This window comes from Pinus tabuliformis, chromosome 8 (genome assembly GCF_031772625.1).
Source record: "Pinus tabuliformis cultivar Carrire ecotype Pingquan chromosome 8, CPIR1, whole genome shotgun sequence".
NCBI classification, from domain to species: Eukaryota; Viridiplantae; Streptophyta; class Pinopsida; order Pinales; family Pinaceae; genus Pinus; species Pinus tabuliformis.
Window position 1 is genome coordinate 1,912,287,886 of NC_142294.1, and position 13,683 is coordinate 1,912,301,568.

A 13,683-nucleotide genomic window follows, 5' to 3' on the forward strand; every position below is an offset into this window, starting at 1 on the left:
CCAGAGACCCAGCTCAGCAGAAGTTTCCTCATCTTAGGGAGGAACTCAACGCAATGGGGACCATTGCTTCCTAAGGGGGGAGGAATGATCCATGTGGATGTTGGTGGCCACCCACCTATCCCATTTGGACCCCCACAACTGTCTCTTTCAGTTTTTCAGTTTCCTTAATTGTAGCATAATTTACTATTTTTAGCAGTTTTTTGGGTCCTAAACTTCTGGATCCGTTTTGAGGCCCTAAACGACGTTTTATGGGAAATTTGGGGGCAACATGGGTCCATGGACTAATGTTTCCCTTCCCAAAGTGGTAGTTCTCAGATAGATCTTTCTAACGAGCTATTGTACGCGTCAAACGGAGATCGTATGCCAAAGTTACAACCCGGGAAATTGATGTACCAATTTACCCAAACGGGGCCCACAATTTGGCATTTCATCTTCTAGGGTTAGGTTTTGGGATGTGAAGGGTTTTCCATTGTTTCTCAACAATAAATAGGCCTTCGAGCCTCATTGTAACACAGTTCAGAGGCATGTAGCCACCACATCTCTTCTTAGAGATAAGCTACCATCGCCCTAGATGATTTATTTCCATTTCTGGTTGTAAGCATATTTCAGTATTTTCCATTAATGAAATGAAGTATTATTTCCGCTGCATCTTTGTGTATATGGTTATCTCTGTATTTTGTTTCATTCCTATTTAAATCCGGATCAGTGGTATCAGGGTGATCTGCTTTTTCTCTGTTTTTCTTTGCATGTCCCCAACGAGGTCGGGATATAAGGAGTTAGGGCTTGAACTGGTCGAACCTTCGCAAGACCAACATCGCAAATCCCGACAGCCTCCCATGGTGGATGAGAAGAAAGATGAGGGGGCAGGAGATCCTATCAAAATCTTGCTCGAAGAAGCCCTCGAGCAGCAAAGGAACACGATGATGGATAGCTTTGCACAGATCCTTCAACGGCTACCCAGAGGCGACGCATCGGCTTCCAACAGCTTCTCTGGAAACGCCACACCATTTAAGGTACAAGATAATTTTGAAATCCCCATCTTCGAGGGTCAGATAGACGCAGATGCCGTTGATAAATGGTTAAATCAAATAGAGGGTTACTTTTCTGTTCATGACTTTTCCAGTCGAGAAAATATTATTTTCGCTCTTCTCAAAGTGGCCCCCCATGATAAGGACTGGTGGCAAACCTACTGCGAGAAAAAGGATGAAAGTACAGGCCAACTATTTTCAACCGCACCCACTTCGGATTCATTCCGAGATGCCATCAAGGAGCAGTACTAACTTGTCAAAAGCTACGAGGACAAATACATAAAGTGGACCACCCTGCGGCAGGGAAGGGACCAAGATGTGCCAGAGTTCACCAACATTTTTCATACCCTTCGCACACAGTTGGGTATTAAAGATTCTGATATACATCTGGTACTCAAATATCGTGGCTCCCTACACAGATACATCCAGGAAGAGATGGAGTTCCTGAACATCTCCTCGCTCGGCACAGCATATCGATACGCTGTGAAAATCGAGAAAAAGTTCAAATAGAAGAAGCGAGACTTTGGATCTGAGAATCTGAAGACTAAAGGACAAAGCCAAGGCGAGGTGACCCAAGACATCCTCTCGAAGCCACAAGAAAAGAACAACATCACGAAGCCGAAGAAGAACACAGGAAAGTGGTGTGAGCTCCACAAGAGTCCCACTCATAACACAAGTGAGTGTCGGACCAAGCAGTCGCTAGTGGCAGAGTTGAAGGCTTCCGAATCAGATGCATGTTCTGAACCTAAGCCAGAGCCAGACAAGGGGAATACTAAAGGGAAGCATATCATTGATGTAGATCCCAGTGCCACTGTTGCCACCGCCAAGATCCAGAAGAATGAACCCGAAGATCCAGAGGAGGGGGAGCGTCTTTTCCACTCACATATGTGGGTGAAGGGTTCGTCGCTGCAATTCATTGTCGACAGTGGCAGCCAAAAGAACCTCATTTCAACAGAGGTCATGATGCGGTTGGGCCTACTAACTACACCACACCCACAACAATACAGTATCGGGTGGCTTCATGAAGGATGAGATCTCAAAGTTCGCCAGCAGTGTCGCCTTCCCTACAGCATCAAGCCCTTCACAGACGAGGTATTGTGTGATGTTACACCTCTAGATGTTTGTGATGTATTATTAGGCCAATGATACTTGTGGAGGTGACATGCTGTGTATGAGTCAAGGCCTCGCGCTGTCATTATTTCTTTGGATAATTCATTATACAGGATACCAGAGGTAGCCCCACCTACCGCCACCTCTTTGATCTCTACTAAGAAAGGTAGCAAGCTCATCTCCTAGACTAGGAAATTCATTTTCTGTCTGGTTTGCTCCCAAAGTAATAGGAAGATCTTTGCTACATCCATGACCCTTGCAAAAGGTTCCTCCACGCAACATCAGCAGCAAAGGGATATGGTCATGACAGAACACAGGAACAACTTCTCCTCACCCATAGGGGTACCACACAAGTTTCAGGTGGGCAACAAATTTTGGTTACATCTGCAGAGAGAACGCCTTACCAGAACCCATCAGAAACTCAGACCACTCAGACATGGTCCTTACACCAGTACCAAGGCTATGGGAAACAATGATTTGAAGCACAGCATTAATCCATTCCTTGGCTTGCACCGAGTCTTCAATGTGGACCATCGTTGACCATGCTTCCCACCATTTCTAGACACATCAAAGATTGCAAAACAGCTCACAAGAGACCCAGCTCAGCAGAAGCTTCCTCATCTCAGGGAGGAACTCAACGCAATGGGGACCATTGCTTCCTAAGGGGGGAGGAATGATCCAGGTGGATGTTAGTGGCCACCCACCTATCCCATTTGGACCCCCACAAATGTCTCTTTCATTTTTTCATTTTCCTTAATTGTAGCATAATTTACTATTTTTAGCAGTTTTTCGGGTCCTGAACTTCCCGAGTCGTTTTGAGGCCCTAAACGATGTTTTTTGGGAAATCTATAGGCAAAATGGGTCCATGAACTAACGTTTCCCTTCCCAAAGTGGTAGTTCTCGAATAGATCTTTCTAATGAGCTATTATACGCGTCAACGGAGATCGTATGCCAAAGTTACGACCCCGGGAAATTGATGTACCAATTTACACAAATGGGGCCCACAATTTGGCATTTCATCTTCTAGGGTTAGGTTTTGGGATGTGAAGGGTTTTCCATTATTTCTCAACAATAAATAGGCTTTCAAGCCTCATTGTAACACAGTTCAGAGGCATGTAGCCACCACATCTCTTCTTAGAGATAAGCTACCATCGCCCTAGCTGGTTTATTTCCATTTCTAGTTGTAAGCATATTTCAATATTTTCCATTAATGAAATGAAGTATTATTTCCACTGCATCTTTGTGTATATGGTTATCTCTGTATTTTATTGTGTTCCTGTTTAAATCTGGATCAGTGGTATCAGAGCGGTCTACTTTTTCTCTGTTTTTCTTAGCATGTTCCCAACAAGGTCAGGATATAAGGAGTTAGGGCTTGAACTGGTCGAACCTTGCAAGACCAGCATCGCAAATCCCGACAGCCTCCCATGGCAGATGAGAAGAAAGATGAGGGGGCAGGAGATCCTATCAAAATCTTGCTCGAAGAAGCCCTCGAGCGGCAAAGGAACGCGATGATGGATAGCTTTGCGCAGATCCTTCAACGGCTACCCAGAGACGATGCATCAGCTCCCAACAGCTTCTCTGGAAACGCCACACCATTTAAGGTACAAGTTAATTTTGAAATCCCCATGTTCAAGGGTCAGATAGATGCAGATGTCGTCGATAAATGGTTAAATCTGCTAGAGGGTTACTTTTCTGTTCATGATTTTTCCAGTCGAGAAAAGATTATTTTCGCACTTCTCAAAGCAGCCCCCCACGTCAAGGACTGGTGGCAAACATACTGCGAGCAAAAGGATGAAAGTACAGGACCATTGTTTTCAGCTGCACCCACTTGGGATTCATTACGAGATGCCATCAAGGAGCAGTACTACCATGTCAAAAGCTACAAGGACAAATACATAAAGTGGACCACCCTGCGGCAGGGAAGGGACCAAGATGTGCCATAGTTCACCAACATTTTTCATACCTTTCGCACACAGTTGGGTATTAAAGATTCTGATCTGCATCTGGTACTCAAATATCGCGGCTGCCTACATAGATACATCCAGGAAGAGATGGAGTTCTTGAACATCTCCTCGCTCGACACAGCATATCGATACGCTGTGAAAATCAAGCAAAAGTTCAAAAAGAAGAAGCGAAACTTTGGATCTGCAAATCTGAAGACCAAAGGACAAAGCCAAGGCGGGGTGACCCAAGACAACCTATCAAAGCCATAAGAAAAGAAAAACACCACGAAGCCGAAGAAGGACACAGGAAAGTGGTGTGAGTTCCACAAGAGTCCCACACATAACACAATTGTGTGTCGGAACAAGTAGTCGCTGGTGGCCGAATTGAAGGCTTCCGAATCAGATGCATGTTATGAACCTGAGCCAGAACCCGACAACGGGAATGGCAAAGGGAAGCAGATCATTGATGTGGATCCCAGCACCAAGATCCAGAAGAATGAACCCGAAGATCCAGAGGAGGGGGAGCGTCTTTTCCGCTCACAGACATGGGTGAAGGGTTCGCCGCTGCAATTCATTGTCGACAGTGGCAGCCAAAAGAACCTCATTTCAAAAGAGGCCGTGAAGCGGTTGGGCCTACCAACTACACCACACCCGTAGTAGTATAGTATCAAGTGGCTTCATGAAGGACGAGATCTCAAAGTTCGCCAGCAGTGCCGCCTTCCCTACAGCATCAAGCCCTTCACAGACGAGGTATTGTGTGATGTTACACCTCTGGATGTTTGTGATGTATTATTAGGCCAACCATACTTGTGGAGGTGACATGCTGTGTATGAGTCAAGGCCTAGCGCTGTCATTATTTCTTTGGATAATTCATTATACAGGATACCAGAGGTAGCCCCACCTACCACCACCTCTTTGATCTCTACTAAGAAAGGCAGCAAGCTCATCTCCTAGACTAGGAAATTCATTTTCTGTCTGGTTCGCTCCCAAAGTAAGGGGAAGATCGTTGCTACATCCATGACCCTCGCAAGGGGTTCCTCCACGCAGTAGCAGTAGTAAAGGGATATGGTCATGACAGAACACAGGAACAACTTCTCCTCACCCACAGGGGTACCACACAAGTTTCAGGTGGGCAACAAATTTTGGTTACATCTGCAGAGAGAATGCCTTACCAGAACCCATCAGAAACTCATACCACTCCGACATGGTCCTTACACCAGTACCAAGGCTACAGGAAATAATGCTTTGAAGCACAGCATTCCTCCATTCCTTGGCTTGCACCGAGTGTTCAATGTGGACCACCGTCGACCATGCTTCCCACCATTTGTGGAGACATCAGAGATTGCAGAACAGCTCACCAGAGACCCAGCTCAGCAAAAGCTTCCTCATCTTAGGGAGGAACTCAATGCAATGGGGACCATTGCTTCCTAAGGGGGAGGAATGATCCAAGTGGATGTTGGTGGCCACCCACCTATCCCATTTGGACCCCCACAATTGTCTCTTTCAGTTTTTCAGTTTCCTTAATTGTAGCATAATTTACTATTTTTAGCAGTTTTTTGGGTCCTGAACTTCCGGAGCAGTTTTGAGGCCCTAAACGACGTTTCTTGGGAAATCTTGGGGTAACATGGTTCCGTGGACCCATGTTTCCCTTCCCAAAGTGGTAGTTCTCGGATAGATCTTTCTAACAAGCTATTGTACATGTCAAATGGTGATCGTATGCCAAAGTTACGACCCTGGGAAATTGATGTACCAATTTACCCAAACAGGGCCCACAATTTGGCATTTCATATTCTAGGGTTAGGTTTTGGGATGTGAAGGGTTTTCCATTGTTTCCCAACAATAAATAATCCTTCGAGCCTCATTGTAACACAGTTCAGAGGCATGTAGCCACCACATCTCTTCTCAGAGATAAGCTACCATCACCCTAGCTAGTTTATTTCCATTTCTAGTTGTAAGCATATTTCAGTATTTTCCATTAATGAAATGAAGTATTATTTCCGCTGCATCTTTGTGTATATGGTTATCTCTATATTTTGTTGCATTCCTGTTGAAATCCGGAACAGTGGTATCAGAGCGGTCTGCTTTTTCTCTGTTTTTCTTTGCATGTCCCCAACACGTCGGGATATAAGGAGTTAGGGCTTGAACTGGACGAACCTTTGCAAGACCAGCATGGCAAATCCTGACAGCCTCCAATGGCGGATGAGAAGAAAGATGAGGGGGAAGGAGATCCTATCAAAATCTTGCTCGAAGAAGCCCTCGAGCGGCAAAGGGACGCGATGATGGATAGCTTTGCGCAGATCCTTCAACGGCTACCCAGAGGCGACGCATCGACTTCCAACAACTTCTCTAGAAATGCCACACCATTTAAGGTACAAGTTAATTTTGAAATCCCCATCTTCGAGGGTCAGATAGACACAGATGCCATCGATAAATGGTTAAATCTGCTATAGGGTTACTTTTCTGTTCATGATTTTTCCAGTCGAGAAAAGATTATTTTCACTCTTCTCAAAGCAGCCCCCCATGTCAAGGACTAGTGGGAAACCTACTGTGAGCAAAAGGATGAAAGTACAGGATCACTGTTTTCAGCCGCACCCACTTGGGATTCATTCTGGGATGCCATCAAGGAGCAGTACTACCCTGTTAAAAGCTACAAGGACAAATACATAAAGTGGACCACCCTGCGGCAGGGAAGGGACCAAGATGTGCCAGAGTTCACCAACATTTTTCATACCCTTCGCACACAGTTGGATATTAAAGATTCTGATCTACATCTGGTACTCAAATATCGCGGCTCCCTACACAGATACATCCAGGAAGAGATGGAGTTCCTGAACATCTCCTCGCTCGGCACAGCATATCGATACGCTGTGAAAATCGAGAAAAAGTTCAAACAGAAGAAGCGAGACTTTGGATCTACGAATCTGAAGACCAAAGGACAAAGCCACGGCGGGGTGACCCAAGACATCCTGTCGAAGCCGCAAGAAAATAACAACATCACAAAGCCAAAGAAGAACACAGGAAAGTGGTGTGAGCTCCACAAGAGTCCCACTCATAACACAAGTGAGTGTCGGACCAAGCAGTCGCTAGTGGCAGAGTTGAAGGCTTCCGAATCAGATGCATGTTCTGAACCTGAGCCAGAGCCAGACAAGGGGAATACTAAAGGGAAGCAGATCATTGATGCAGATCCCAGTGCCACTGTTGCACCGCCAAGATCCAGAAGAATGAACCCGAAGATCCAGAGGAGGGGGAGCATCTTTTCCACTCACATATGTGGGTGAAGGGTTCGCCACTGCAATTCATTGTCGACAGTGGCAGCCAAAAGAACCTCATTTCAACAGAGGTCATGATGCGGTTGGGCCTACTAACTACACCACACCCACAGCAATACAGTATCGGGTGGCTTCATGAAGGACGAGATCTCAAAGTTCGCCAGCAGTGTCACCTTCCCTACAGCATCAAGCCCTTCACAGACGAGGTATTGTGTGATGTTACACCTTTCGATGTTAGTGATGTATTATTAGGCCAACGATACTTGTGGAGGTGACATGCTGTGTATGAGTCAAGGCCTCGCGTTGTCATTATTTCTTTGGATAATTCATTATATAGGATACCAGAGGTAGCCCCACCTACCGCCACCTCTTTGATCTCTACTAAGAAAGGCAACAAGCTCATCTCCTAGACTAGGAAATTCATTTTCTGTCTGGTTCGCTCCCAAAGTAAGGGGAAGATTGTTGCTACATCCCTGACCCTCGCAAAGGGTTCCTCCACACAGCAGTAGCAGCAAATGGATATGGTCATGACAGAACATAGGAACATCTTCTCCTCACCCAAAGGGGTACTACACAAGTTTCAGGTGGGCAACAAATTTTGGTTACATCTGCAAAGAGAACGCCTTACCAGAACCCATCAGAAACTCAGACCACTCCGACATGGTCCCTACGCCAGTACCAAGGCTATGGGCAACAATGCTTTGAAGCACAGCATTCCTCCATTCCTTGGCTTGCACCAAGTGTTCAATGTGGACCATCATCGACCATGCTTCCCACCATCTCTGGACACATCAGAGATTGCATAACAGCTCACCAGAGACCCAGCTCAGTAGAAGCTTCCTCATCTCAGGGAGGAACTCAACGCAATGGGGACCATTGCTTCCTAAGGGGGGAGGAATGATCTAGGTGGATGTTGGTGGCCACCCACCTATCCCATTTGGACCCCCACAGCTTTCTCTTTCAGTTTTTCAGTTTCCTTAACTGTAGCATAATTTACTATTTTTAGCAGTTTTTCGAGTCCTTAATTTACGGAGTCGTTTTGAGGCCCTAAACAACGTTTTTTTGGAAATCTAGGGGAAACATGGGTCCATGGACCGATGTTTCCCTTCCCAAATGGGTAGTTCTCAGATAGTTCTTTCTAACAAGCTATTGTACGAGTCAAATGGAGATCATATGCCAAAGTTACGACCCCGGGAAATTGATGTACCAATTTACCCAAACGGGGCCCACAATTTGGCATTTTATCTTCTAGGGTTAGGTTTTGGGATGTGAAGGGTTTTCCATTGTTTCTCAACAATAAATAGGCCTTCGAGCCTCATTGTAACACAGTTTAGAGGCATGTAGTCACCACATCTTTTTTCGGAGATAAGCTACCATCGCCCTAGCTGGTTTATTTCCATTTCTGGTTGTAAGCATATTTCAGTATTTTCCATTAATGAAATGAAGTATTATTTCCGATGCATCTTTGTGTATATGGTTATCTCTATATTTTGTTGCGTTCTTGTTTAAATCTGGATCAATGGTATCAGAGCAGTCTGCTTTTTCTCTGTTTTTCTTTGCATGTCCCCAACGATGTTGGGATATAAGGAGTTAGGGCTTGAACTGGTCAAACCTTTGCAAGACTAGCATCGCAAATCCCGACAGCCTCCCATGGCGGATGAGAAGAAAGACGAGGGGGCAGGAGATCCTATCAAAATCTTGCTCGAAGAAGCCCTCGAGCGGCAAAGGAACGCGATGATGGATAGCTTTGCGTAGGTCCTTCAACGGCTACCCAGAGGCGACGCATCAGCTTCCAACAGCTTCTTTGGAAATGCCACACCATTTGAGATACAAGTTAATTTTGAAATCCCCATCTTCGAGGGTCAGATAGACACAGATGTTGTCGATAATTGGTTAAATCTACTAGAGGGTTACTTTTCTGTTCATGATTTTTCCTATCGAGAAAAGATTATTTTCACTCTTCTCAAAGCAACCCCCCACGTCAAGGACTGGTGGCAAACCTACTGCGAGCAAAAGGATGAAAGTATAGGCTCACTGTTTTTAGCCACACCCACTTGGGATTCATTTCGGGATGCCATGAAGGAGTAGTACTACCCTGTCAAAAGCTACGAGGACAAATACATAAAGTGGACCACCTTGTGGCAGGGAAGGGACCAAGATGTGCCAGAGTTCACCAACATTTTTCATACCCTTCGCATACAGTTGGGTATTAAAGATTCTGATCTGCATCTAGTACTCAAAAACCGCGGTTACCTACACAGATACATCTAGGAAGAGATGGAGTTCCTGAACATCTCCTCGCTCGGCATAGCATATCGATACGCTGTGAAAATCGATCAAAAGTTCAAACAGAAGAAGCGAGACTTTGGGTCTGCGAATCTGAAGACCAAAGGACAAAGCCAAGGGAGGGTGACCCAAGACAACCTGTCGAAGCCTTAAGAAAAGAACAACACCATGAAGCCGAAGAAGGACATGGGAAAGTGGTGTGAGTTCCACAAGAGTCCCACTCATAACACAAGTGAGTGTTGGACCAAGCAGTTGCTGGTGGCCGAGTTGAAGGCTTTCGAATCAGATGCATGTTCTGAACCTGAGCCAGAACCCGACAACGTGAATGGCAAAGGGAAGCAGATCATTGATTTGGATCCCAGCACTACTATTGCCACCGCCAAGATCCAGAAGAATGAAACCGAAGATCCAGAGGAGGGGGAGCATCTTTTCCACTCACATATGTGGGTGAAGGGTTCGCCGCTGCAATTCATTGTCCATAGTGGCAGCCAAAAGAACCTCATTTCAGCAGAGTTCGTGAAGTGGTTGGGCCTACTAACTACACCACACCCGCAGCAATACAGTATCGGGTGGCTTCATGAAGGACGAGATCTCAAAGTTCGCCAGCAGTGTCACCTTCCCTACAGCATCAAGCCCTTCACAGACGAGGTATTGTGTGATGTTACACCTCCGGATGTTTGTGATGTATTATTAGGCCAACCATACTTGTGGAGGCGACATGATGTGTATGAGTCAAGGCCTCACCTGTCATTATTTCTTTGGATAATTCATTATACAAGATACCAGAGGTAGCCCCACCTACTGCGACCTCTTTGATCTCTACTAAGAAAGGCAGCAAGCTCATCTCCTAGACTAGGAAATTCATTTTTTGTCTGGTTTGCTCCCAAAGTAATAGGAAGATCGTTGCTACATGCATGACCCTCGCAAAAGGTTCCTCCATGCAGTAGCAGTAGCAAAGGGATATGGTCATGACAGAACACAGGAACAACTTCTCCTCACCCACAAGGGTACCACACAAGTTTTAGGTGGAAAACAAATTTTGGTTACATCTGCAGAGAGAACACCTTACCAAAACCCATTAGAAACTCAGACCACTCTAACATGGTCCTTACACCAGTACCAAGGCTACAAGCAATAATGCTTTGAAGCACAGCATTCCTCCATTCCTTGGCTCGCACTGAGTGTTCAATGTGGACCATCGTCGACCATGTTTCCCACCATTTCTGGACACATCAAAGATTGCAGAACAGCTCACCAAAGACCCAGCTCAGCAGAAGCTTCCTCCTCTCAAGTAGGAACTCAACGCAATTTGGACCATTGCTTCCTAAGGGGGGAGGAATGATCCAGGTGGATGTTGGTGGCCACCCACCTATCCCATTTTGACCCCCACGACTGTCTCTTTCAATTTCAGTTTTCTTAATTGTAGCATAATTTACTATTTTTAGCAGTTTTTCGGGTCCTGAACTTCCGTAGCCGTTTTGAGGCCCTAAACGACAGTTTTGGGGAAATCTAGGGGCAACATGGATCCATGGACCGATGTTGCCCTTCCTAAAGTGGTGTTTGCCAGATAGATATTTCTAACGAGCTATTGTACGTGTCAAACGGAGATCGTATGCCAAAGTTACGACCCCGGGAAATTGATGTACCAATTTACCCAAACGGGGCCCACAATTTGGCATTTCATCTTCTAGGGTTAGGTTTTGGGATGTGAAGGGTTTTCCATTGTTTCTCAACAATAAGTAGGCTTTCGAGCCTCATTGTAACATAGTTCAAAGGCATGTAGCCACCACATCTCTTCTCAGAGATAAGCTACCATCGCCCTAGCTGCTTTATTTCCATTTCTGGTTGTAAGCATATTTCAGTATTTTCCATTAATGAAATGAAGTATTATTTCCACTACATCTTTGTGTATATGGTTATCTCTGTATTTTGTTGCGTTCCTGTTTAAATTCGGATCAGTGATATCAGAGCGGTCTGCTTTTTCTCTGTTTTTCTTTGCATGTCCCCAACGAGGTCGGGATATAAGTAGTTAGGGCTTGAACTGGTTGAATCTTTGCAAGACCAGCATCGCAAATCCCAACAGCCTCCCATGGCGGATGAGAAGAAAGACGAGGGGGTAGGAGATCCTATCAAAATCTTGCTCGAAGAAGCCCTCAAGCATCAAAGGAACGCAATGATGGATAGCTTTGCGTAGATCCTTCAACAGCTAGCCAGAGGCGATGCATCGGCTTCCAACAGCTTCTTTGGAAACGCCACACCATTTAAGGTACAAGTTAATTTTGAAATCCCCATCTTTGAGGGTCAGATATACGTAGATGCCGTCGATAAATGCTTAAATCTGCTAGAGGGTTACTTTTCTGTTCATGATTTTTCCAGTTGAGAAAAGATTATTTTCACTCTTCTCAAAGCAACCCCCCACGTCAAGGACTAGTGGGAAACCTACTGTGAGCAAAAGGATGAGAGTACAGGCTCACTTTTTTCAGCCGCACCCACTTGGGATTCATTCCGGGATGCGATCAAGGAGCAGTACTACCCTGTCAAAAGCTACGAGGACAAATACATAAAGTGGACCACCCTGCGGCAGGGAAGGGACCAAGATGTGCCAGTGTTCACCAACATTAAGGAATTTAGACTTCTGTGATCCATAACATTGTTTAGACTTCGGCAAAATCACATAACCAATCTTTTGTCGACGCGTTTCGAACCAACCAGTGTGGTTCATCGTCAGGACAAGTTGAAGAACCAATCCGGCTTAGCTGATTAAATAGAGTGTGCAGAGATTCCAACGGCTATATTGCCAACGGCTAAATTTGACCTAATGATCTTAGTCAAACCACTAATTTAATTATTAACATTCCTATAAATAGCTAAAACAGTTAAATAAAGGAATTCATTTGTTAATTTAAATAAATGTATATGTATATCTAAAATTAAAATTCATTTGATAATTTTAGTATATGAATAATATAATATCCATATTTATTATGGTCATTAATAAATTATATCTTGTATAATGGTTCATATTTATCAAATAATCTATAATTATTATTATTCTAATATTATTTAAATGGTATTAAATTACTATTACTCTTAGAATTTAGTTACATTAGGTAATTTTGTGTTTATATAATAATACTTTTTTTATGGTCCAATGGTAAGTTAGACCCTCTCTATTTGTTCTTTAAAATATATCACTTTTATTTATTATTTAAATATAATGGTCATTCGAAATTAAATTAATAAGTTATATATAATAATATATGTTTATTAAATAATCTATATTTACTTAGTAATTTATAATTCCAATATTATTAAAAACAAACAAATAGTATTCTTGTTAAATCAATATTATTCTTAGAATTTAGTTACATTAGGTAAATACCCTAATTGAGGGTTGTTAAAGACCATGTTTATTAATAATAGTATAACTAATAATATTGTTATATCATATATTTATTTATAATACTTTCTTAATTATCTTTAAACCTAAGGTCATTAGGTAAACTAGATCTCCTCTTATAATTAAATTAATAATATATATTCATTAATAATCAATATTTATTCAATAATCTGTTATTCCAATAAAATTATTAAAGTTAATTATGTCATTAGGTAAATATATTATCACTTATAGGGTTTAAAAGGGTTTTTTAGACATTAGTTAAAGGTATAGTAGAATTAAATATAAGCATAACTAATTGAAATTATGGAAACAAAAAATCTAATCTAATTATAATATACCCAATAGTATCATAAACGGGATACAATAATTAGCCCGAAATTAATTAATAACTTAATAATAAATCAAGCCCTCCATAATAATAGGACTAAACCTCCAAAAACGAAACTTAAGGAGGGGAAGACAGAAACCCTAAGACCTAACAAAGGGGGAATGAGGAGGCTAGGCAGACAAGGCTGGGACCCAGCAGCTGCTAATCTTCCAGCCATCATCCCTATTAAGATTGTTCGGCCTTTTCTCAATCTCCACGGCCTCTCTAAATTTGCGATGGTGAAACTGCGCAACTTTGGCAATGACTTGGGCCTCCT